At 41.4% G+C, this 25287-nt stretch overlaps 1 protein-coding gene across 9 annotated transcripts in view; it reads left to right on the forward strand.

Moving 5' to 3' along the window:
- col8a2 (collagen, type VIII, alpha 2) overlaps positions 1-25287 on the forward strand; it is a 223073-nt gene that overhangs the window by 190576 nt on the left and 7210 nt on the right. Inside the window, exon 1 of one of the 9 annotated variants that reach the window (XM_072247129.1) lies at positions 300-356. The exons of 7 other annotated variants lie outside the window; for them this stretch is intronic. The gene's annotated coding sequence lies outside the window, so the exon portion shown is untranslated. Of the gene's footprint in view, positions 1-299; positions 357-1649; positions 1718-25287 lie in introns of those variants that run through there. One more of the 9 variants, XM_072247128.1, reaches the window with a different exon arrangement.

Here is a 25287-nt window from a genome sequence, read left to right on the forward strand (position 1 = left end):
ACCTGCAGTCAACGAACAGCACAGTGATAAATTGAACTGAACTGATCTAATCTGAACACTCCCAGACTGTTTCAAGGATTCTGCGGTTTGATGTTTATATTTGCTTGGCTTGTACCGTTTGCACGATTTGTTCTTGGGTTGGGTGTTTGATGTTTTCTTTGAGCGTGTTTCATGGTGCTTCTTTGTCTACTGGCTGCCTGAGGGAAGACAAATCTCAGGGTTGTATACTGCATTACATACTTTGACAATAAATGTATTTTGAATCTTCGAATCTTTCACAGGACATCCAGATGTTATTTTCTTGGTTGTCTGCCAAACGTCAGTAAGGCAACATTGTTGAAGCCCCACACTTGAAGGTATCAAAACTTAATTGCGTTGATGTGTATGTATCTTCATGAAAGACTGGTAAGTTGTAGATGCAGAAGGGCCATTTGATATCCAGGAGTAAGTGGCTTGGTACGAGGCTGCCGTAGTTGATATAAGTTACTTGGATTTCAGTAAAGATTGAACAAGATCCCATATAGGAGACTGGTCCAAGATGTAAGAGGCTGTGTGGATAGAGGGCAACTTGGCAAATAAGATCTGTATTTGGTGGTGGGAGGGGCAGAGGGGAATGGTCAAGGACTGGTTTTGTGAGTGGAAGCCAGTGCCCAGTGGCGTTCTGCGCTGGAGACTCGCTGCCTGAACACTTAACGAGCTTAGATGTAGGAGACATGATTTGTAAGCCTGCTAACATGGTGTAGCTGATAACAAGGAGGGCAGTGCTCAACTACAGAACAATATTGGTAAGCTGGGCAGAGAAGTGGCAGACAGAATTCATCCAAGAACTGTGAGGCAATGTATTTCTGGAGGACAAATAATGTTAGAGTATACACAATAAGGGGTGGAATCCTAGGAATTATTCAAGAAAAGTACAGTGATAAACACTCCAACCTGATGGCATGAACGTTGACTTCTCTAACTTCCACTAATGCCCCACCTCCCCCTCGTACCCTATCCATTATTTATTTATTTATATATACTTTTTTTCCTCTCTCTCTCCTTTTTCTCCCTCTGTCCCTCTTACTCTACCCCTTGCCCATCTTCTGGGCTTCCCCTCTCTCCCTTTTCCTTCTCCCTGGGCCTCCTGTCCCAAGATCCTCTCGTATCCCCTTTTGCCAATCACCTGTCCAGCTCTTGGCTCCATCCCTCCCCCTCCTGTCTTCTCCTATCATTTTGGATCTCCCCCTCCCCCTCCAACTTTCAAATCCCTTACTCACTCTTCCTTCAGTTAGTCCTGACGAAGGGTCTCGGCCTGAAACGTTGACTGTACCTCTTCCTAGAGATGCTGCCTGGCCTGCTGCATTCACCAGCAACTTTTATACATGTTGTCTGATAAACACTTCTACAGATTCCTGAAAACAGAAGCAGAGGTTGAAAAAAGGATAAGGGTGACAATAAACATATTTGCTTTCATTAGCTAGGGCACAGAATATAAAAGGAAGGAAGTTAATGTCACAAGTAAATGAATCATTAGTTTGCACATGGTTGAAGTACATAGTGTGTAACTGAGTGTACTGTCTTGTGTTGACCCCCAGTACATTGTGTCACCCCAACTCGTCTTCTTTCTCATAGGCAGTTCCTTGGGATTGAGGATGACTCTCTTCCAGCCCGTTTTTGTGGGTTCAGAAGCGGCTCGTAGCCCAGCAGGGGGACCAGTGACTCTTACATCAATGAGGTAGATCAGGGGTTCCCAACCCGGGGTCCAGGGACTTCTCGGTTAACAATAGACAATAGACAATGGGTGCAGGAGTAGGCCATTCCGCCCTTCGAGCCAGCACCGCCATTCACTGTGATCATGGCTGATCATCCACAATCAGTATCCAGTTCCTGCCTTATCCCCATAACCTTTGATTCCGCTATCTTTAAGAGCTCTATCCTTCTCTTTCTTGAAAGCATCCAGAGACTTGGCCTCCACAGCCTCCTGGGGCAGAGCATTCCATACATCCACCACTCTCTGGGTGAAAAAGTTTTTCCTCAACTCCGTTCTAAATGGCCTACCCCTTATTCTTAAACTGTGGCCTCTGGTTCTGGACTCACCCATCAGCGGGAACATGCTTCCTGCCTCCAGCATGTCCAATCCCTTAATAATCTTATATGTTTCAATAAGGTCCCCTCTCAGCCTTGTAAATTCCAGAGTGTACAAGCCCAGTCGCTCCAATCTTTCGACATATGACAGTCCCGCCATCCAGGGAATTAACCTTGTAAACCTACGCTGCACTCCCTCAATAGCAAGAATGTCCTTCCTCAAATTTTGAGACCAAAACTGCACCCAGTACTCCAGGTGTGGTCTCACCAGGGCCCTGTACTGCTGCAGAAGGACCCCTTTGCTCTTGTACTCAATTCCCCTTGTTATGAAGGCCAGCATGCCATTAGCTTTCTTCACAGCCTGCTGTACTTGCATGCTTGCCTTCAGTGACTGATGTACAAGAACACCTAGATCTCGTTGTACTTCCCCTTTTCCTAACTTGACTCCATTTAGATAATAATCTGCCTTCCCGTTTTACCACCAAAGTGGATAACCTCACATTTATCCACATTAAACTGCATCTGCCATGCATCTGCCCACTCACCCAGCCTGTCCAAGTCACCCTGCATTCTCATAACATCCTCCTCACATTTCACACTGCCACCCAGCTTTGTGTCATCGGCAAATTTGCTAATGTAGTTAACAGTAGACATCCATGGGATAAAAGAGGTTGGGAACCCCTGGGACAGATGATAGTCAATGGGGAAGGCAAATGGGTGGTTTTTGATAGCTGTTACACTAGTGATGTTGGAAATCATCTTTAGTGAGTAGGGTGAAGTTCAGATACCAGTAAATGGTAGGGCTGAATGGCTTTGCCCATAAAAGTCAAATCAACCTCTCTGAACATCAACTAAACGTTAGTCTTGATCTGCATCTGTTTATGATCTTGGTTAAGGAATTCTTAAACCTGATTATTCCATTTGTGCAGGGTGTTTCTTTTTGTAAGCAGTCAGAGGATTTAGCAAATGCTTTCAACTTCACACTTGCAAAATCAATAAAGTTTTAGAGACATAGAGTCATAGAAAAGTACAGCACAGAAACAGGCCCTTTGCCCATTAATCCATGCTGAACCATTTAAACGGCCTACTCCCATCGACCTGCATTGGGACCATAGCCCTCCATACCTTTAACTTCCATGTACCAATCCAAACTTCTCTTAAACATTGAAATTGAGCTTGCATGCGCCACTTGTGCTGGAAACTCATTCCACACTCTCATGAGTGAAGAAGTTTCCCCTCATGTACTCCTCAAACTTTGCACATTTCACCCCTAACCCCTGACCTCTGATTGCATTGCCATCCAACCTCAGTGGAAAAAGCCTGCTTGCATTTGCCCGATCTATACCCCTTATTTCGTATACCTCCATCAAATCTCCTCTCTATCCTCTCAATCATCTAAGTTCCAAGGAATAAAGTCCTAACCTATCCAATCTTTCCTCATAACTCAGGTCCTCCAGACCCAGCTACATCTTTGTATTAAAATGATTGAAGTTTATTAAAATTCATGTGGTTTTCAGTTACCCTTGAGATTTATACTTTGTTTGCACTGAACTAAGTGACATTTTAATGAATTGTATAAAAATCTATCAAAATAGAACTTAAGTTTAAATATTTTTAAATAACCTTCCTATCACCTCCTCCAGGATCCCCTTCTCCTTCCGTTTCTCCTATGGTCCAATCCCCTCTCCTATCAGATCCCTCCCTCTCCAGCCCTTTACCTTTCCTACCCACCCAGCTTCACCTACCACCTTCTAGACATCCTCCTGTCCCACTTCCCCACCTTTTTACTCTGGTGTCTTTCCCCTTCTTTTCCAGTCCTGATGAAGGATCTCAGTCCAAAACGTCAACTGTTTATTCTTTCCCATGGATGCTGCCTGGCCTGCTGAGTTCCTCCAGCACTTTTTTTTTTGTGTTGCTTCGGATTTCCAGCATCTGCAGAACCTCTGGTGTTTAATATTTTTAAATAGTCTGCATTTTCATATTTGGGATTTTATAAGATGGAGATAATGTCTCAAATAAAGTCATCTGTGCCAAGTCTCCCCACATTAGGCACTTGAGTGTGTGTCGGGTGTAACAGACGAGCCTTTGCCTCATGTTGTTAATTCACTTTAATGGTGCTCAGATCTGAAAAACAACTTCAGAGCTGTTCAACATTGGGTGGATGTGTGACAAATCTTGCTGTGCAGTATCAGCAGACAAAAACAGTTAAACTTCTCTTATGAGACAACTTTTGCTTTTGCTTTAACTTCAGAAGTGACTCACAGTAAGTCTCCAAGTGGCTTAACTGTTTACATCGGAGATCTCTCTCCATTTAGGAACTTGCAGGGGACATACAAAATGTTTTTCTTTGCTGTTACTATTTATGAAACAAAAAGTTTGCCATTCTGCCATTGTTGCAAGGGAATACTTAACAGCTTTATTTTAGTTGTACAAACCTGCTACATTTTTATTGCAAGTGGTTTAGGAAAATGAAATATGCTTCCTGTTCTCAAATCATGTTACGGCTAACCTTGGTTGTTGTGATTCCAAGCTTTATTTGGTACCTAATTGTAGGATGTGGAGGCCAAGCTTCATCTATGTCTAAGGCAGAGTTTGATAGATTCTTGTTTAGTCAGAGCATGAAGGGATAGGGGGAGAAGCAGGAGATTGGGGCTGAGAGAAATGGATCAGCCATGATTAAAAGGTGGAGCAGACTTGATGGGCCAAATGGCCCAATTCGATTCCTATATCTTATTGCCTTACGGAGAACTACTGAGAAATGTTTACCAGGGGTTCCCAAACTGGAGTCCATGGACCCCTTGCTTAATGCTATTTATAGCTTACAAAAGGTTAGGGATCCTTGGTCTACACCAATTATTACCTCATGCTTTTTGATTGCATTGGCCGCTTATGAAATCAGGCTCTTCCCACTGACTGATTTAATTGACGATCTTAGGGAGCACTCAGAGACAAACACATATAGGTCCCTCTCTCTGGACAAGGCCGACAAGTTTCCTTCTTTGAAGAACTTCTCAAAGTTCCAAGTAAATTTATTATCAAAGTACTGTATGTATCTGTCACAATATACTTGAGGAAAAACTTTTTCACCCAGAGAGTTGTGGATCTGTGGAATGCTCTGCCTCAGAAGGCAGCGGAGGCCAATTCTCTGGATGCTTTCAAGAAAGAATTAGATAGAGCTCTTAATGATAGCGGAGTCAAGGGATATGGGGAGAAGGCAGGAATGGGGTACTGATTGTGGATGATCAGCCATGATCACAATGAATGGCGGTGCTGGCTCAAAGGGCCGAATGACCTACTCCTGCACCAATTGTCTATTGTCTACTACTCTGAGATTTATTTTCTTTCAGGCATTCAGAGTAGATACAAAGAAACACAATAGTATCAATGTAAAACTGCACAAAGATGAACAAACAACCATTGTGAGCTACTTTTAGTGCAAAAGATGACAAACTGTGCAAATACAAAGGGAAAATTAATAATAATAATAATAATAAATAAATCACAAATAATATTGAGAACGTGAGTTGTAGAGTTCTTAAAAGAGAGTCCGTAGTTTGTGGAATCAGTTCAACGTTGAGATGAGTGACTCTGGTTCAGGAGCCTGATGGCGAAAGGGTGATAGCTGTCCCTGAACCTGATGGTGTGAGGCCTACAGCTCCTGTACCTTCGGCCCGATGGCATCAGTAAGAAGAGAGCATGGTCTGGATGGTGGGGGTTCTTGATGATATGAAATAATCTGACGGAACATCAGATTTAATCTCTGAAAGCTTTTTGGGGTATCTTCAATGTATAAGTGAACAGTTCTCAAGGAGATTTAGATGATTCCTTTCACAGACGTTTACCCATACTAATATTTTAATCACGGATAACAAGTTCTTCAGGAAGGAATAACATGGTTCAAATTATTGAGGCCTGAACTGTCTGGTATTAGTTTAGTCTCTGTGTTCTTGCTGAGGAAAGGAAATCTCTCCATGACTAAACATTTTGATTTCATCGCGTGTTGGATCTGCTTGCCACAATGTCTGCTTCAGTTTACCAGAGGCACCTGCAGTTCCTACAACAGCAATTTCCAGATTAACGCAGCCATGTCACATTTTTGGCAAGACACCGGATTCCACACAATAAAGCAGATGGTTATAATTTCCCTTCCAATTAAAAGGGAAATCAAATAAGTTAGCTAGGAATCAGTGAAAAACACAATAACAACCATTTTACCCTACAAAACGTAAAACAAATAAACCAGTTGACTGGAAGGCAAACCTGCTTCCATTGTGCATTCTCTATGGTGTCTATACCACTTCAGGAACTTAGGACAATAAAATTAAATTTGATTTTTATTAAATTTGGGTAAGGACATGATAGAAACAGGAAATAGACGTGAACTTCTGATTCATATCCTTTAAGGCAGGGGTCCATAGACCCTTCAGTTAATGGGGGGGTCCATGGCATAAAAAAAAGGTTAGGAAGAAAAGTGTTACAGAAAGTGCTGTAGTTTCATTGTCATAATGGAAATGAGAACCATTGATTCAACAATGAATGGTTAATCCCAAAAAACTGGTATTGGGCAGGTGAAAAATCTATTGCTGGGGACTTGCTTAAATATACATTCAGTGCCCACTTTATTGGATACCTCCTGTACCCAATAAAGGGGCCAGTGAGTGTACGTTCATGATCTTCTGCTGCTGCAGCCCATCCACTTCAAGGTTTGATGTGTTATGCATTCAGAGATGCTCTTCTGCACGTCACAGTTGTAGTCATCGTCATAGCTTGTCACACCAGACAGCCACTCTAGTGTTGTTTGGTTGATGTTGAGCAGGTCTGTGTCAGCTGAATCAGGTGAGAGTGGGCAGCTGCGCAGAACGTGTTCAATGTTCTGCACCCTTTCGCCACACTCACAGGATTCGCTGGTCTTTAAACCCCACTTCACCACATTGTCTCCCATCCTACAAACTCCCGCTCTCGCTCTGTTGAGAGTGCACCACTTCCGTCTGTCAAGCAGTGCCCCGTCTGGTAACGTTTCTGTGGGGTCTGGCGCTGTATTGTTTGGTGGGGTTCTGGCTTCTGTTTGTCACCAGAGGTCAGTCCTGTATGTTTGGGGGGATGTTCTGTGCGGTTGTTCCTCCACTGTAGCAAAGCTTCTCCTCGATTTTAGACGGGTGGAAACTGGCACATGATGATGTAGTGGGTGCCGTGGATCCGAGTTCTGTTTACCTTTTTCAATTCTTATTGTAGTGTGTCTTCGGATCTCTGTTGTAGTGCATGGTTATTTGAGCTACTGTTGACTTCCGGTCAGCTTGAACCTGTCTGGCCTTTCTTCTCTGACCTCTCTCATTAACAAGGCATTTGCTGCTCACTGGATTTTTTTTGTTTCTCGGACCATTCCCTGTAAACTCTAGACACTGTTGTGTGTGAAAATACCAGGTTTCTAAAATACTCAAACCACCCTGTCTGGCATCAACAATCATTCCATGGTCAAAGTCACTGAGATCACACTTCTTCCCCATTCTGATGTTTGGTCTGGACAACAACTGAACCTCTTTATCGCATCTACATGCCTTTATGCGTGGAGTTGCTGCCACATGATTGGCTGATTAGATACCTGCATTAACAAGCACGTGTACCTGCTGAAGTGTATATATAGACCTTGATCAACTCAAACCAGTTTTATTACATCATACACGATGGACACTCTGTAAACCAAGAAATCTCCTGGGAGGCACATAAAAAGAGAGAAAATGACAGTCGAGGCAGGATACAGGTAGAGTGGGCTTACCGATGTGAGCGGTTCACAGACTCTCATAGGTTTAGAGGTGGTAAACCTCACTCACATGGTACCGAGGATTCTGTGGTATGTTTTTATCTACACAGACCAAGAGAATCTATAATGTGATAAATCCTCATGGCTTTTAGTTCTCAGTTCATAATGATGTTACAATGTTCCCAATATTTCCCAGAGGTTATGTGTTGGGGCTGAATCTTTTTACACTATATGTCAATGGTTTGAATTAAGAAATTGATGGCTTTGTTGCAGACGATATGAAGATGGGTGGAGGGGCAGGTACTCTTGAGGAAGCAGAGAGGCTACAGAAGGATTTAGATAGTTTAGGAGACTGGGCAAAGAAATGGCAGATGGAATACAGTGTTAGGAAGTGTATGGTCATAAACTTGATAGAAGAAATGAAAGGGTTGACTATTTTCTAAATGGAGAGAAAATACGAAAAACTGAGGTGCAAAGGGATTTGGGAGTCCTTGTGCAAGATTTCCTAAAGGTTAATTTGCAGTTTGAATCAGTGGTGAGGAAGGCAAATGTGATGTTAGCATTCATTTCAAGAGGACTAGAATATGAAAGCAAGGATGTAATGTTGAGACTTTATAAAGCACTGGTGAAGCCTCACTTGGAATATTGTGAGCAGGTCTGGGCCCCTTATCTTAGAAAGGACGTGCTGAAACTGGAGAGGGTTCAAAGGAAGTTCACGAAAATCATTCCAGGATTGAATGGCTTATCGTATGAAGAGTGTCTGATGGCTCTGGGCCTGTATTCACTAGAATTCAGAAGAATGAGGGTGACCTCATTGAAACCTATTGATTGGTGAAAGACCTTGATAGAGCGGACGTAGAGAGGATGTTTCCTATGGTGGGAGAGTCTAAGACCAGAGGAAACAACTTCAGAACAGAGGGGCATCCCTTTAGAACGGAGATGAGGAGGAATTTCTTTAGCCAGATAGTGGCGAACCTGTGGAATTCTTTGTCACAGGCAGCTGTGGAGGCCAAGCCTTTATGTATCTTTAAGGCAGAAGTCGATAGATTCTTGATTGGTCAGGGCATGAAGGGATATGGGGAGAAGGCAAGAGATTGGGGCTGAGAGGAAAATTGGATCCGCCATAATGAAATGGTGGAGTAGACTCATTGGGCAAATGGCCTAAATCTGCTCCTATATCTTATGGTCTTATGGCAATTTTAATTCAAATTTATAAGAACTACAATATTGGCTCACATCCACTTCCAAAACAAAATTGGTGACAAGAATTATCACAATAATTTACTTATATCTGCGATACAGAAAAGATGGAAATTTGATGAAACATTTTGTTGCACCTACTAAGCACTACTGATTAATCTTCAGACCTTGTGGTTCTACAGTCATGAAGATAAAAGATGCTGGTGTTAAAAAATTCCATGGTATATTGTGTTGAAAAATCTGTCAGTGACAAAAGACTTCTGCTTTGGCTACAGCATGGAGAAAGTTTTCCAGAGATATTGAAGCCCTGGTTAAGAAAAAGAAGGACGTGCATAGCAGATATAGGCAGGCAGGAACAAATGAGTTACATTTAGGAGTATAAGAAATGCAAAAAGACACTTAAGAAGGAAATTGGGGGTGAAAAGAAGGCATGAGGTTGCTCTAGCAGACAAGCTGAAGGAGAATCCCAAGGGCTCCTACAGATATGTTAAGAGCAAAGGGGTAGAAAGGGACAAAATTGGTCCTCTGGAAGACCGAGTGGTAATCTACATGTGGAGTTGAAAGAGATGGGGCTTCTGTATTTACTTGGGAGGTGTACACAGAGTCTATAGATGTCATGCCGTGCAGTAGCAAGGTCATAGACCGTATACAGATTACAGAGGAGGAGGAGTTTGCTGTCTTGAGGCAAATGAATGTGGACAAATCCCCAGGATCTGGCAATATGTTCCCTTTGACCCTGTGGGAAGCTAATGCAGAAATTGCAGGGTCCCTGGCAGAGATATTTAAAACACCCTTATCCACAGGTGAGGTGCTGGGGGATTGGAGGACAGCTAATGTTGTTATGTTGTTTAAGAAAGGAGCTCTAAGAAAAAAAAACAAGAAACTATAGGCCAGTGAGCCTGACATAAGTAGTGGGGAAATTATTATAAGGTATGCTAAGGAAAAGGATATATAAGTAATTGGATAGAGAGGGACTGATTAGGGATAGTCAACATGGATTTGTGCATGGTTAGGTCATGTTTAACAAATCTTAATGATTTTATCAAAGAAGTTACCAGGAAAGTTGATGAAGGGTAAGGAAGTGGATGTTGTCTACATGGACTTGAACAAGGTATTTGGCAAGGTCCCACATGGGAGACTGGTCAGGAAGACTTAGTCCCTTGGCATTCAGGATGAGGTAGTAAATTGGATTATACATTGTCTTTGAGGGAGAAGCCAGAGAGTGGTAATAGATGGTTGCTTCTCTGACTGGAGGCCTGTGACTAGTGGTGAGCCGCAGGGATCAGTGCTTGGTATGTTGTTGTTTGTCACCTGTATCAACGATCCGGATGCAGTGTGGTAAACTGGTTCAGCAACTTTTTGGACAACACCAAGATTGGGGGTGTAGTGGACAGTGAGAAAGCTTGCAATGCGATCTGGACCAGCTGGTGAAATGGGCTGAAAAACTGGCATATGGTATTTAATGCAGACGAGTGTGAGGTGGTGCACTTTGGGAGGACCAACCAGGGTAGGTCTTACACAGTGAGCAATAGAGCACTGGGGAGTATGGTAGAACAGAGCAATCTGGGAATATAGATCCCTAATTCCTTGAAAGAAGTGTCACGGGTAGATATGGTTGTAAAGAAAGCTTTTGGTATATTGGCCTTTGTAAATCAATGTATTGAGTACAGCAGATGGGATGTTATGTTGCAGTTGTACAAGACATTGGTGAGGTCTAATTTGGAGCATTGTGTGCAGTTTTGGTCACCTACCTACAGGAAAGATGTATTAAGGTGAAAGTGTACAGAGATTGCTGGGACATGAGGACCTGAGTTATATGGAAAGTTTGAATAGGTTCGGACTTTATTCCCTAGAACATAGAAGATAGAAGGGAGATTTGATAGAGATATGCAAAATTATGAGGGGTATAGACAGGGTAAATGCAAGCAGGCTTTTTCCATTAGGGTTGGGTGAGACTAGAACTAGAGATCATGGGTTAAGGGTGAAAGGTGAAATGTTTAAGGGGAGCATAGGGGGAACTTCTTCACTTAGAGGGTGGTGTGAGTGTGGAACAAGCTGCCAGCGCAAGTGGTGAATGCAGGGTCAATTTCAACATTTAAGAGAAATTTGGATGAGTACATGGTTGGGAGGGGTAAGGAGGGTTGTGGTCCACGTGCAGTTCAATGGGCCTATGCAGTTTACATGGCTGGGCGTGGACTAGATGGGCCAAAGGGCATGTTTCTGTGCTGTAGTGTTCTAAAAGACTTGACTTTAGGAGTATTACATGAGATAGTGCAGACGTTTTATGGTTTATCAGGAAAAATAATAATAAAGGCAGCTGATCTATTGCCTGGTTTGGGCTGTTCACCAAGTGTGTGAGTCATTTACCGCTGCCCACATTGAAGGGATGGACATGTTCTTCTAACAATACACCAAAGGTGAAAAATTATATTCAGGATACACAGGCATTGAACACTGTTTAAAAAGTTTAAAGTAAGTTTTATTATTAAAGTACATTTAAGTCACCATATACAACCTTGATATTCATTTTCTTGTGGGCATACTCAACAAATCTATAGACTAATAACTATAACAGTACCAATGAAAGACTTCCCATTCAACCAGAGTGCAGAAGATAACAAACTGTACAAATGCAAATATAAATAATTAGCAATAAGTTTTGAGAACTTGAGATGAAAAGTCCCTGAACTTGAGTCCATAGATTTTGGGAACGTTTCAGTGATGGGGCAAGTGAAGTTCTCCCCTTTGGTTCAAGAGCCTGATGGTTGACAGCATGACCTGGGTGGTGGGGATCTGCAGAGAGAGAGTGAGTGAAACCTGTTTTTATAAGAGCATTGGGTTCTGAGGCCCAGCTCACTTACTGATCTGCTAGACCCTGTAGGCAAAAGTGTTGCCTTCACAGAAGTGGTACAGGATTGAAGGATTACTTCAGCCAACAATATTTGAGTTATAATCTGACTTAATGGAAAAACATTGGAGATATTGTTGTAACATTGAAAGAGTTCTCCAGCCTATAAGTTTGACACATTTTTTTTTGCTTAGCCATTGCAGAATAGAGTTGTGTACTGTTTACATGACATGATCCAGGTTGAGTAGGTAGCCACAGAGAATCTTGTAATTTGTCTGGCTAGTTTGACTGGAGTCTATAACAAGCTGACAGCAAAATAAAGGACTAAGAGTTTTCTCTATTGCTAGGTACAAGGAATCGGTAAGATGCTGATGCATTATTTCACAGCGGCTTCTATTGTCCTTTATCAATGTATGTTTTTACAATTGCAAGACCATTCTGGACATTAGGAACTTGAGGTACCGCAGGTCTACCCCATCAGCGAGTTGCTCGTTGGTGGAGAAACTGAAGGAGCTGGACTTAGTGCGGATTGTGCTGCTGCCTGCGTCAGAGGAGTCAGAGCGTGAAGGCAGTGTGCAGTTTAATAGCAAGTGATCATCTTAGTCACTTTTCTTGTGTTCGCAACACCCTATTGGCTGTTTTTAATGTGGAGTGGTGCCAGTCCTTTTCACCGATTTGTTGGCGGGCGGCTGGGGCAGACGGGCAGGGGAGCTGCGTGGCCTCGGTCATAGTAAGGACTAGGTCTCAAGTTGCAGTGTCAGCTGATTACAGCGGCCCAGGAGAGAGGCATTGGAGCCAGTGCACTCCACCAGAGACGGTGAGGACTGGCATCCATGCTGGTGTTGGTGCTGCCCCCCCGGTGTTCACTCAGCGGATGACAAGTGGTATTGTGTTCGACTGCAGACTGCTGCAGCGTTCATGGACTCAGGGTATTAGACTATATTTTTTGTGTAATTATATTTTACTTATATCTTATATGTGCTCTGTGCTGTGTATGACTGTTGGTACTATGTTTTGCACCTTGGCCTGGAGTAACGCTGTTTCGTTTGGCTGTGTTCATGAGTATTCATGTATGATTGAATAACAACTAAACTTGAACTTAGTAGTCTATAGCCCATTTCAGAAAGTTGCATGACAATGTACCTGAGAGAATTGACGCAGTTTGAAAAGCAAAGGGTGGACACACCAAATATTGATATAATTTTTTCAGTTTTCTGCTCTTCTTAGTAATTCTTTGATATTTAGAAACTTTTCATTTCATCATATTTGAAAGCATCTTTGCTTTACAGATTTTTTTTACGTGTTTCACAGTACTGTGTGTGTATGTATATATGTATATATATATTCCTTATTGTAATTTATAGTAAGTTTTTATGTATTGCACGGTACTGCTGCCGCAAAACAACAAATTTCACGATGTACGTCAGTGTAACGTGAAAGCAGGTTCATGGGTCTGGTGAGTGAGACAGAAGACACTAATTATGAATAAGCATATTAAACATTTACTTATTTATTTACACTTTTTGTCCCTCCTCCCTCCTGGAGAAGGCTCAGGAGCTTGAAGACTCATACGGCCAGATTTGGGAACAGCTTCTTTCCATCTGCGATAAGACTGCTGAACAGATCCTGACCCAGATCTGGGCCGTACCCTCCAAATATCTGGGCCTGCCTCTCGGTTTTTTTGCACTACCTTTCTTTCCATTTTTTTATTTATGATTTATAATTTAAATTTTTTAATATTTGCTAGCGATTTGTAATCCAGGGAGCGGGAAGCGCAGAATCAAATATCGCTGTGATGATTGTACGTTCTAGTATCAATTGTTTGGCGACAATAAAGTATAAAGTATTTACAAACAGTAAAAGATTCGACCAAACATCTGAGTTCCCCAAGTTACACAAACCTCAAAACTAAGTATTCAACAAGTCGATACTTAGCTAAGAGTGCGCACCTGGTCACTTCCATGATGGTAACGAGTCCGAGCCTCCTGCATGCACTATTCTTATACCTCTGAGGTGCTTGAAGCTGGACACTGGTGCTGTGACACACAATACAACCAATGCGAAAAAGCTGCCGCAACTTTTAAACCAGCCAATTAATGACCAACATGGCGGAAGTGGCTTTCGACCCGCAAGGAAGCCAACCCTCAGGTGACAGTCAGGGGTACTAAAGCAGATTCTGATTCTTAAATGTATGAAACACAACATCCAATTTTGCACTTGGCAATTTCTTATAATTAGCAATGTGCCAGTACATCTGTCTTAGTAACACACATAAAAGTTGCTGGTGAATGCAGCAGGCCAGGCAGCAACTCTAGGAAGAGATACAGTCAACGTTTTGGGCCGAGACCCTTCGTCAGGGCTAACTGAAAGAAGAGCTGTCTTAGTATCAGCTTAAGTGTAACTGTTGGTGAGAACACCTAGAGAAATCATCCTTACCATGGTATTCGAATTATGCATGAAGGATCTTATATTATCTATGAAAGGACATGGGTCTTAGTTTAAGCTTTAATCCTAAAGAAAATGTGTCAGGAAATGCAGCATCCACTGATGCTACATTGAAAGCACAAATAATTCATCCCAAGCTGGGCAGAGAGCTGGAACTGGTCACGAATGCAGAAGCCAAATCTGAATATCAAAGGCATAACTGATAGTTTCTGCCTAAAGCAAGGTTCTAAACCTGAATTAATTTTTTTTTGGAGGTGGCACAGCTATTGAGAAAATTGAGATGTGTTTTTTTTCCTTTTTGGAAACCAGATCAGACCACACAGTACCAGATCAGTGTTTAATTTATAATAGGTTAAATTATATTTCTTGACATGGACCAGAGCTGCCATTTTACCGAGTCATGAAAATGTTGATTGGACTAGGTTTTTCCACATGAATAATATGTCTAGCATACAAGACCAAGGGTTGTCCGAGACATCACAAAATACCTTGGATATATATCTATGCTGGTACTTGGTGTTCAAATAAATGTTGGCATCATTATGTTTGGTCCGAGACATCACAAAATACCTTGGATAAGTATCTATGCTGGTATTTAGTGTTCAAACCAAAGTTAGCATCATTACAATTTCACAGTGGTTGGCCTGTTTTCTGTGCACAAGGCAGCACTTAGTCTGGCATTCCCAGACGGGTCCTTAGCTCTCTGCTTCCTACTGAAATCACATCTTTCATCACAGGAGACAACCCAGACAAAAACCATCTCAAAATCAAAGCATGAAGACCGGGAGAGACATCTTCTATAGAACAATATATATGAGAAATAGCTTCTTCTTGAAAGTGTTTACTTTTCTCTTTATAGGGATTGAGATGAAATGTGATTTAGAACAGAATTAAAGGTCCCCAGGGCAACCATGGGCAGATAATAAAATGCCTTATGGTTACATTGAAGTTGACACATGGGGAAGAAATCTGTGGAATGCAAGTGGTCACTGTTAAATAACATGGTCTTCAATGCTGGATTACTACCCAGGGAGACATTTCATAGAGTTCTTCATTCTTGGATATTTTCCCTGTCAACAATTGAATTCACTTCACTCATGGGATTACATTGGGCCAACCCTGACAGCAATGTGTGTTCTGTTGAAAGGAATGGGAAAAATGGATTTCTCCCATTAAATAGAAGTTCCTAAGCTATCAATAAAGTTGTGATGTTTGATGAAGATTGGAGATAAGATATGCTCTGCTCATTGCTAAATTATGTTCATATGTTTTTGAAGTAAGCAGCTCCTTGATCTTTTTCCTGCCTTTCAAGACAGCAGCAGACATAAAAATTGAAAGTCTGTTTAATGAATACCCTAGAGGTTCCTGTTTCTAATCTATCTGGTAATATTGCTTTAGTGTGTATCCTGACAAATTATATTTGGAATGTTCCCCTCCCATTGGAATAAAATGCAAAGTGGGTCAAATCGATAGGCAAGTTAATTAAATCCACAAGATTCATAGACGCAAGAGATTCTGCAGATGCTGGAAGTCCAAAGTAACACACACAAACTGCTGGAGGAACTCAGAAGGTCAGGCACCATCTATGGAGGGAAATGAATGTTTTGGCCTGAGGACTCCCAACAGCATTTTAGAGACACAGAAGATTCTGCAGATGCTGGAAAACTTAAGCAACATACACACAAAATACTGGAGGAACTCAGAAGGTCAGGCAGCATCTATGGAGGGGAATGAACAGTCAACGTTTCAGGCTGAGACCTTCCAAAATTCCTCAAAATTCAAGCCTGCCTGTGTTTATCCATCTTCAACATGATAAATAAAGTTTAGAGAGAAACAACAAATGTCTGACTATGATGCAGATCTTCCATTAATTCCTTTGTAGGTAATTCTTTTAAAAGTTTCATGCAATGTTCTTATGGTTAAAATTAACATCTTTGTGGACAAAGTGTGGGAAATGGTGTAAAAATTAGTTGGGTTATCGCTGAGATTCTTTGACTTCGGTTGTGAACAGAACACAAAGCAGAAGAATCGCAGTTCAATGCAAAAAGCAAACAATTCTCACAAACCATTATCACACTTGGGTAGTTATCGAGACATACACCCACAGTACATACATCTAGACATATCTAGATACGGAATTTGCCATTCAGAAATCAATTCTCATGTTATCTTTTTACCTCAAATGAAGGTAGTTCACAAACGGAGAGTGAAACACAGTATTTCTGGATCACTATTAAACATAAAATTATCCCTAATCCATTTCACAGAGAAATCAATACAGAACAATGAAAAGAATAAAAGGACTAAACAAAAATTTGATCATATAGCTGAGTTTAAGAATGTTCTTAAATGATGAAATCTTCATCGGCATCTGGAATATTATTCTGCTTTAGATCATTTGGCAAACCTTAGTAAGTTTCTTTTCATATAAAGGCTCATTGATTTATTATGCGCCATGTCGTATGACGTGGGCAATCATGGCATTGACCATGATTGTTCTTCAGAAGTGGTTTGTTATTGCCTTCTTCTGGGCAGTGTCTTTACAAGATGGTTGACCCCAGCCATTATCAATACTGTTCAGAGATTGTCTGCCTGGTGTCAGTGGTCACATAACCAGGACTTGTGATGTGCACCAGCTGCTTGTAGGACCATCCACCACCTGCTCCCATGGCTTCACATGACCCTGATTTGGGGGATAAGCAGGTGCCACACCTGTCCAAGGGTGACCTATGGGGTAGATGAGGGAAGGAGAGCCTTGCACCACTTTCGGTAGAGATGTATCTACACCGCCAAAAAATACATGTAAATAGAAACATGAGATATTGGACTTACTTTTAAAAGTGAGTGATGGGGGAATTTTGTATTTATTAATGTTGGAAATATTCTGTTAAGGAATGGAATAACCTTGCACTTCAGCTGTCTCATTCTCTCAGCACCTAGATCTCCTAAATGAGGGAACCCACTTCAAGCTCCAAAATGATATCAATATTGAACCAACACATAAATAATGCATTCCATTTGGACCATAACTGAGAGGCGTGCCAGTTGGCAGTACGGTTTCTTCACTCATGGGACAACATTTTGGTAATATGTGGAGTAAGGATACGAGTTCTCAGCAATCATGTTTCATTTCAAATAGCTTTCAAGTTTTTCCAGCACAAAACCCAGGTTTCCAGTTCATTGAATGTTTAAGTGATGAGATTCTGTGATTTTTCAGGTTACTTAAATAGGCTTCAGTACCATGGAATCTCAGCATCTACTGAACAGTTACCAGCTTCCCTAAATTACTTTCAAATTCCTGCATTATTTAAAACTATAATTTCAATTAGTACTGGGGCTAGATCGCGATGCTGGGATACATCCTAGGATGTGCTGGGACACAGCATCAGTGATGTAACCTGGGGTCATCGGATGTATCAACGTAAGACATGCTTGTCCAGGCAACCCAGCCAGTGTTGATCAGGCCCCAGCTTGTGTCCCAGTAGCATTGGTCCACGGGTCACACCTGTTGATTTATAGCCACCTGGAGACTCGCTCAGCAGCCTCTGTAATGCCCCTATAATACTGAGGGGAGAGTAGGTTCTGCGGAGCAAGCAGCCAACAAAACCTCTACACCTCACCTCTATAGACTCACATCATGCTCGCCAGCCCTGTCCCTGGCACTGCTCTACCGGCTCCTGGTACTTGGCTTTCTTACACTCAAATGCCTCCTCAATCCGGTCTTCCCAAGGAGCTGTCAGCACTACCATGACCAGCTGCTTCGAGGTTTCTGACAGAATGACCACGTCAGGCATCAGGGATGATGGTGCGATGAAGTCAGAAAACTTTAATTGTTTGCCGAGATTGACTTTCAGTTGCCGTGGTGAGCAAGCCTGCTGGTGATCTGGGCCGAGGACGTGGTCAGTCTCCAGCTTTGGGATTTCTGGATTGGTGGAGGCAGATTTCATGAAAAGCTAAATAAATAAAAACGCAGAAAAAAATGCACTTGAACGTCCACAAACCTGTGCATCATTTATGAGTTTAAGCTGTGCACTGCTAAGTGAGCTGATGTGTTATGTATTCAGGACACAATTAACGTGGAATTATTCTGAACCAAATTTCACTACAGTATTTTAAAAGAAAATGTGAGCAGCCTTCAAATCTGAGAACCATTCCCTCTCTGACATAGCTTTCCAGATTTTTAGGAAGGTCAGACATATTGGCAACAAATCTCATTTATGTTTCTTCCTTTGTACAAAGCCAAAGCCTCAAACATGTCTCAGATGGCTAAAGATGGCTCATGCATAACAAATGTACATAGCAACCTCTAATGTTTTCCAATTGTTAATCCACACTTTTGACTCAATTTTCTATTAGTTTGTAATACAGAGTTTGTCATGCATAAATCTTTAAACATTTTACAGCAAGAATAAAACAAAGTAATAAATTTTATTTCCCCTTCTTTCCTGCACTATGGGCACTCTAAGAGACTACTGGTGCACTCTCTGAGAATTAAGATCACATTACGGTCGCGTAGTGGTTAGCACAATGCTATTACCACTCTGGGGCGTTGGAGTTTGAAGTTCAGAGTTCAAACCCTGTAAGGCGTCTCTGTACGTCTTCCCCGTGGAATGCATAGATTTTCTCCGTGTGCTCTGGTTTCCTCCCACAGTCCAAAGACATACCAGGTAGTTGTACATTGTCCTGTGATTAGGTTAGGGTTAAATCCAGTTGTGAGGTATGGCTGAAGGGTTGGTAGGGCCTATTCCACACTGTAACTCTAAGTAAAATAAAATAAGTAATTCTCTCAATCATAACTATGCTTCCTGCTTTCACTTGCCGTGTTCTCATGGAGTTGGAGTTTTCTGGGACCTACCCTGAATAGTTCCAAGTGATAATAATTCCAAGCAGTACAGAACCTATGTAACCAAATATTTTATCCTGTATATAGAATTAAAAACTTTTTAACCAATTTCTATCAAAAAATATATTATATCTTATTCCTGTATGTAGAATTAAAGGCCATGTCATCAATTTGTATCAGAAAATATATTACAGTAGGCACAAAATCAGATTCGGGAAGTAATTCTCACATTGAATTGTGTGGAGTAAACTACTATCTAGTGGTTTCAAAAGATGTTCTGTAAATTTATTCATGTAGCTTCAAGATAGATGTATTTTACAGATGTCTTTCACTATAATCAGTACTAGTCATTGTCCAGCACCATACCATCAATTCCTTAAATAATTTTGCTGCAAAAGTTGATCACCAGAAACTACGAACTCATTGGAATCATAGTTGATGCAGCAGAAAGTTTTCCTGTGAATTCCAATTGTAACCAACATGTCGAGCCACAGGAGAGAGAGATGGATGGCTTCCAAAGTGCCAGGGGAACTTCTTCTGGCATTTAGGAGGTCATCCATTCATTTACCAATGTTCACCCACATTCTAAGACAAAGCCTCTGCACCAGTGCAGGCAATAAGCCTAAATACCTAGACGACATTCTTCATCATCATTAAGTGCTGTGTTGTATGCCATAGGCGATTATGATCTCATGGCCATGATTGTTCTTGGCAAATTTTTCTACAGAAGTGTTTTGCCATTGCCTTCTTCTGGGCAGTGTCTTTACAAGACCCCAGCCATTATCAATACTCTTCAGCTGGTGTCTGCTGGTGTCAATGGTTGCATAACCAGGACTTGTGATATGCACCAGCTGCTCGTATAACCAACCACCACCAGCTCCTATGGCTTCACATGACCCTGATCGGGGGTGAGGGGGCTAAGCAGGTGCTGTACCCTGTGCAAGGGTGACCTAGAGCCTAGTGGAGGGAAGGAGCGCCTTACACCTCCTTTGGTAAAGATGTATCTCCACCCCGCCACCCATCAACAATATTACACACTTTATATTCGAGTTCATCTGCGAACTTGGGACATAACGGACATTGTTACATTGCACCGTCCTCCCAGGATAAATGAATGAGCTGCAGGACAGAAGGAGAATGTGGTGGTCCACGTATCTGAGACCTAAACTGAATGCCTTTCATCGAAAGTTATGAACATTGCAATGTGCAGCTAACATGTCTGTGCTGTCCACATCAAGAGATAATATGCTTCCTGCTCTTCATGCAAATAGCACATCAAAGTTGTATAGACTGCACACTTAGTAATACTTAACCTACTTGTTGGCTAAGTTTCCTAGCCAACAAGTAGCAGCTCTGTTCGTGTTGATAGATAATGCACCAGTATGATCTTACAACAGTAAGAAAAGGATTTGCATTCCCCTTCCTTGCACCCCTAGCCTTGCATTCCTGAAGACAATCCAAAAATCCACTTTATTAATGTCTCTGACATTTAGAAACATTTCAAACATTTCAAAAAGAAATAATTTTAGACATTATTAAAAATAATTAATAGTTCTAACTACTAGAAATTAGTTCATTGTACATTTCTCATCAAAATATGCACTGTATATCTTGAGACTGGTCTCCTTACAGGCAAGCATGAAACAAAAAACCCAAAAGAATCCGTGAAAGATAACCCCGACAAACACTCAATGTGCAGAGCGTGGAAAAAAAAACCAAAATGTGCATTTAATAAAAGTAAGCAAATAGCATTTAGAACAGAAGTGAGTTACATTAAAACTGAGTGATACTAAAACATTAATATAAAGTAAAATTATAAAAACAAACGGGTTACCTACATGTACATTTTTTAATAAAGGTTGGTGACAATTCGACGAGTGGCTTGCACTGGGGCTAACATAAATCTAGTTCTGACTTTGGCTTTTAACTCGCCCAGATTCTCATTCCCAGCCACCACCTGCTGATTTCATAGAATTGTTGAATCGCTCAACTGCTTTCAGTTTGGGAGGACTGTCACTTGCCAAGCAAATGCATAAGAGCACAGAAGCAGAAATATGAGGGTAGTCCGTGTTGACTTGCTGTTGGATCAACTGGTAGTCATTACTCAAAGCAGTGGCAGGTTTAGGATGGCCAAATATACCAGTGTATAGGTTTATTATATAAAAGTTACATATGATGCACACTCCAATGTTAGATCTAAATAGTATTTATTGTGTTTACTATTTCCATTGGATGGCTTTTAGATGTTAAATGTTATTCAGAGTTTACTATAGTTGAGGACTGCAAAACAAATTTCAGTCGTCTTAGAATGTTGGGAGATTCAGTCTCGTTAAATTCTGCTCATTATTGTGGCTAACGGTGCACAGTAGCATGGAGGTTAGCATAACGCTTTACGGTACTGGCGACCCGGATTCAATTCTCGCTGCTGCCTGTAAGGGGTTTATACGTTCTTCTCCCCGTGACCACGTAGCTTTCCTCCGGGTGCTCCAGTTTCCTCTCACAGTCCAAAGATGTACCAGTTGCTAGGTTAATTGGCCATTGTAAATTGTCTCTTGATTAGGCTAGGGTTAAATCGGGGGATTGCTGGGCAGCGTGGCTTTTCCACACTGTTTGTTAGTCTATAAGTAAGTAAGTAAATGAACAAACAAACAAATAAACATCTTAACTTGTCTACATACACAAAATAGATGCTTTAGATCTGGGATTCCCAACCTTTTTTATGCCATGGACCCCTACCATTAACTGAGGGGTCAGGTTGGGAACCTCTGCTTTAGATAAAGGCTCATTTTCTGAACGGGACCTGTCTGACTTTCAACTGGAGCATAATAATATTAATACTCACCCACAGCATTGAAAGCAGTACAAAGTAATTTGGTAAATCGTCCTAATCACCAGCCATCAGTTCTGCAGGAAGTCTCTGGCAAACTGCAATACAGCAGTCAGCTTGTCTTGGACTTCGGAAATCCAGAAGTCCGAGACAAGCTGAAGATAAAATGCCCCATGTGTCTAACCTGATGTTTACTTCAGGCCCCATCACTGGGTTCAGCAGCAGAGCAACTATGTTCTAAGCTGAGCGGCTGGATGCTTGCCAGATCTTTGTCAGTGCTAGTGCAATCCCAGTCTTTGAATGAAGTTACCACTCTTTATTTAAAATGTACCTATAGGTAACTTGTTTGCTTTTTTTAAAAAAAATTTTTGTTTATTACCATCATCATCATGACTTTTAACCCTTAAGATCAATCTAACCCTTCCCTCCCACACAGCCCTCCATTTTTCTATCATCCATGTGCCTATCCAAGACTCTCTCAAATTTCTATAATGTACCTGCCTCCACCACCACACCTGGCAGCGTGTTCCAAATACCCACATCTCTACAAAGCATGATGATTTGGAAAACCTACCAAATGTGATTATGACACAAGTGCAGCCAAGACAACTATCATCAAATGGGAGGAATCCACATTAGTGCCATCAGATAATGTCCATCAACACTCAAGTTCCGCCAAAGTTCTTTGGTCAGCGCCAAATATTCAGCTATTAACGAACGCTTTCTTAAGGCTGAGTAAAGCTATTCATGACTGGCGTATCTCAACAGTGTTCAGTTTTACAAATTATCCTACACTATTGTGGAACCTCTTTGGGGGCTTTGCTGTTGCTTGGTGGGTGGTGGGCACTGATGTTTTCTGAAATGGGTGGGGGTGGTTGATGCCTTGTTGCTGCTTGTGCGTGGGAGGGCAAAGGGGGGCTTTGGGGCTGTAATGTTTTTCTGTCGTTCATTCTTTGGGATTCTCTTCTGTTTTTGTGGATGTCTGTGAAGAGTAAGAATTTCAGGTTGTCTCCTGTATACATTCTCTGATATTAAAATGGAACCATTTGAAATGAAAGATAAGATCTATGACGTAAATTGTCAGGCAACGATTATTCAGACAAGAACAGCCCCAGCTGATCACTAACACTGCCGTGTCCCCACCACCCAACACCCCAATGCACCTTAACCTCCTCAACATTTCGCACGTTTGTTATGTGCTGTCATATGATGTAGGCGATCATAGTTTTCCCATGACCATGATTGCTCTTGGCAAATTTTTTGCAGAAGTGGTTTGCCGTTGCCTTCTTCTGGGCAGTGTCTTCACAAGGCGGGTGACCCCCAACCATTATTAATACTCTTCAGAGATTGTCTGCCTGGAGTCAGTGGTCGCATAACCAGGACTTGTGATACGCACCAGCTGCTCATATGACCATCCATCACCTGCTCCCATGGATTCATGTGACACTGATTTGGGGGGGGAGGGGGGCTAAACTAGTGCTACACTTTGCCCAAGGGTGGCCTGTAGGCTAGTGGAGGGAAGGAGTGCCTTACAACTCCTTTATTAGAGATGTATCTACACACCACCCACCTGACTTTATTGTAATGTTTCAGTTAATTAATTTCTAGTACTTAAAAGTACCAAGTACACTTATTTTTAATAACTTCTAAAACCATTTAGATCTTTTTGAAATGTTTGTAATGTTTCTGGATATTAGAGACATTTAAAATAATGATATAAGACCTTTAGCAGTGGTGAACTGTGAAATGATCATCAGATCTATACTGGTGTTATGCTTCAAGGGAGGGGGTGGAGATACACCCTTCTCTATCTAACTCACAAAAGCATGGTAACTGGGCTGCAATACATGCAATAGTGGCTACTTACCAAATCACACTGTTGTTTGTTCAGGACCTGTTACATTTTAACCATCGTTACGCATTTACCCGCATGGAACTGACTTATAAAAGAACATATCAGAATTTACAGGAACTGGAAGAGTCCGTTACATTAATCTGCATTTCTAAAGTCTTCTTTAGGTCTTATCTAAGGGCTTTGGGATTAGTTTATACCTGGTTAAATAATGGGCCAATTCAACACAGCCATTCAAAAGCACATGAAGTATTGGCAGTTCAAAATTATCAAGTCGGGATGGCTGAGTGACTGATTGGTGTTGGCAGATGTTCACAGAATACAAGTGCACCTGAACAAGCAGACTAGATGTCTTTGGAGCACTTGCAGAGTTAAGCTTCAAATTTCAAAACTATTTATTCAATAATGTCAAAACTGAAATTAAGTGTTTTAAGAATAAAATCAATTACTAATCATAAAGTTTTTCAGCTGAATTATTAACATTTTAATTGTTCTGATTTGTAACACCTTAACTTAAAACTATGATCACATTCGATATAAAATTCTGGTGCAGTGGTATCGACTTAACCATTCTATTTCACACGTACTTTGTTGATTTGGACGGCACGATAGTGTAGTAGTAAGCACAACACTTCACACTACCAGCGATCTGGGTTCATGTCCCTTCGCTGCCTACAAGGAGTTTGTACGTTCTCCCCGTGATCGCATACTCCAGTTTCTTTCCACGTTCCAAAGGCATACTGGTTGGTAGGTTAATCGGTGATTGTAAATTGTCCCATGATTAGCCCAGGGTTAAATCGGGTGATTACTGGGCTGGACAGTCTGAAGGGCCGGAAGTGCTTATTCCACGCTGTATCTCGAAATAAATAAATAAAAATAAAATTATGAGGATGGGAAAGGCACTTTATCAATGTAGGGTTTTTCACTCAAGTTTGAACATAATTTAATGCAATAAAATTTTACTCTCGCGATTTGACAGAAATTTCCCTTTATTTCTTCAGTGGCTGAAGAGCTTTGTGCAATTGAGCTCTGCCCCATTGTGGCAGTTACTGGAATTGCAATCAATGGATTGCGATCTCACTGCAAGCTAGCTTCAGAAAGTTATAGGGGTTACTTTTCGTATTTAATTTCAACTGATATTGCACTTAAACTTCTTTTACTGATGTTCAACTTTTCAAGCATTGCTTTCCAGTTTTTAGGTCAAATTCTTCAGCCCCTGTACAAAGTTCTTTGTTAGCAACAAATTATCTTTGAGCTGTATTGGGTAATGCCCTGGTTCATATTTTTTTACTGTTATGCTGTATGTATTTCATTTTGTGCTGTGCTGCTCTGTGCAAGCTGCTTGTTTTCAGCTTATGTTTGGGTTACTGTTGAAGATAAGAGCGAGGAGAAACGTGTGCCATCCAATTAGGATGGTCTGGTTAAGGGGAGGTTTCTCTGGTGAGGG

The sequence above is a fragment of the Mobula birostris genome, chromosome 30, assembly GCF_030028105.1.
Source record: "Mobula birostris isolate sMobBir1 chromosome 30, sMobBir1.hap1, whole genome shotgun sequence".
Lineage (NCBI taxonomy): Eukaryota > Metazoa > Chordata > Chondrichthyes > Myliobatiformes > Myliobatidae > Mobula > Mobula birostris.